Here is a 2,485-nt window from a genome sequence, read left to right as displayed (position 1 = left end):
AGAGAGGTTAAAAAGGTCTGTAAGGAATCTCAGTCTGTTCTTTGTCTTCTAGGTGGGGGGAAAAGTCAATCCGAAGAGCTCGTGATCACTATCACTGGTTTAAATGTGATGCTGTGCATCCTGTGCATCTCTGACCATTAATCTTGATTACTTGCCCCAAAATTGACAATCTCCTTGGAAAGTATTCTTTATAAGTGTGTTCTTTTGTGTTAATGTTGAAAGCTGTTCTGTGAAAGGGTGTGAGGACGAGCGTCCCAGAGCCTATAACGGCACCGCTGTCCTCGAGGAGTTCCTCTGCTGTGTTGGAGGCTTAGACGGCGTGCACTATTTCATCAGTGAGAGGAAACTTAATCTCATCACGCAAACGTGGCATGAGGTGAGTAATGTTGTACGTCAACAGATTTAATTTTAACAACTTTAATTTTGCTTCCTTTATAGAAAAAAGTACTGCGGTAAAATCTAATGGGTATCATATTGTACTTTGATACACAGCCATATGCCACTTTATTACAGCCCACTTTGCTCAAGGGCACCTCAGTCATGGTATTGAAGGTGGAAGAGAGCACTGTACATTCACTCCCCCCACCGGTACAAGATTCGAACCCACAACCTTGGGTTACGAGTCCGACTCTCTAACCATTAGGCCACGACTTCCCCTTTGTCGTGATGGACATCATATACATGCCAGTAATGCTTCTACCATTTGTTCTTCAGATAGGTGCGAAAATATACACTTTTATTGTGTGTAATGGGAACATTTATCAGAGGACCAGTGATCACGTGTCCAATGGGTATTTCTGCAAATCTAATTGTTGAAAGCATATTGCTGATTATTGCCATATAATTCACTTAAGTTAATGTGTGTGGTCACAGTTTCATTCGCGGATCCTCAGATACGACTGACCAGTGACCAATATTGACTAGCCTACAACTTGGATAAGATTCCTAAAAGTTTTGCAGCTACAGCACACATTACAGACATTGATGCAGAAAAGTGGATATGTTCTACATGTCTACAGTATAAAGAATGAATAAACCAGTCTTATAAACTCCTTGATTTCGTTTAAGCAACGTTAAATATAATATGCATGCACAAAGGTGGGGGCAGTTTTTTTTTTTTTTTTTTTTTTTTTTACGAGAGATGCACCATGATTGCTGTGTGAGAGATTTTTCAGCGGAAAAAGTTAAAGAAGATTGTAATACACAGTTATTTTGAGTTTTTGTGAGTTAAGTGAACATTAACGTCATCGTGTGAGACTGGAGACCAGGGCCGGATTGGCCATCTGGCAATTTTGGCAAATGCCAGAGGGGCCGGACCATTTTGTTTAATGTGGGCCGGTCAGATTTTTTCTAAATATATATAAATAAAATTGTTTTTACGGGCCAACAGCGCATAGGACAGGTTTTTATCGCTTGCACAATTTCTCTATGGTTATAGTAATAATAATGTTAATAATAAATAAATGTTAAGCATTTGGCCCAGTCGGCAACGGCCGGCTGCCTGGTCCCGAGATGGGGCGACCGAACCAAGAAAAATCTATCAAAATTTCCAAAAAATCAAGCACATCATCAGAGAGATTGCAACACAAGCTAATTTTCAGTAAAAGCTAGATAATGGACCGTAAAAAAGTAAAGGCGGTGCAGAAAAACTTTGAGAAAGGAAAAAAAAAAGGGCTCAAGTCCGACGCTGCTAAATGCGTAAAATTAACCAAACTCTTTTCAAAAGGTTTAAATTCGGCTGCTGCAGCGGATGACAGTTAGTGCCGCAGAGGTAAGAAGAAAACAGAAAATACAGCTAGCATTAAGTAATTTTCACACTACTTCTGCCAGTTAGCTCCTGTGTTTTTTGGGGGTTTTTTTGACAGTAGCCTACATTGTATTAAACAGTTGTAAGCTTAGCGCAGAACCCCAGTATATTTTAAAATGTCATTGCTTCGTGATAATTGGTTAACTTAAGTGTTAATTAGCCTGTTACTGAATTGCATGACTGAAATATCAGCAGGTGATCTGATCAGCGAGTTTCTGTAAAGCGGAGCTCACGTGCGCTTGCGGAGGAATGTAGACACTGACGAGAATGAATGAGCAAAACTTCCGTGGCGAATAGAACGGCTTACAGTTAATGCAGAGCACTTCTAGATCTGAACAGCACATCTTCTTTAACACAGTTACATCTGTACACCACCTCTCATTGATGTAAAAGCATGTCCCACCGCCGCGTGATTTCCCCATTGATTCTGCGTCACGATCCGCTCTGAACAGCTGAAAGCCCGAGAGACTCAACGCGCTGTTTTAAGCAGATTTTCTTTTACAGATAAAATGAGCCAAAAAATAGATTTAACTCAGACTGAAAGTCAAAAATTATGAAATGCCCATGAGAAATATTCAAAACTAATGCAATACTAGAAAAATGCTCAGTGGGTCAGCAGGGTCAGTCAGAAATATGTGGAGAAGAAAAGATGCATGTTAACTGCAAAATAATTAGGAA

Source organism: Sinocyclocheilus anshuiensis, unplaced genomic scaffold, assembly GCF_001515605.1.
Source record: "Sinocyclocheilus anshuiensis isolate Anshui unplaced genomic scaffold, SAMN03320099.WGS_v1.1 scaffold279, whole genome shotgun sequence".
Taxonomy (NCBI): Eukaryota; Metazoa; Chordata; class Actinopteri; order Cypriniformes; family Cyprinidae; genus Sinocyclocheilus; species Sinocyclocheilus anshuiensis.
This window is presented reverse-complemented; position numbering follows the sequence as displayed.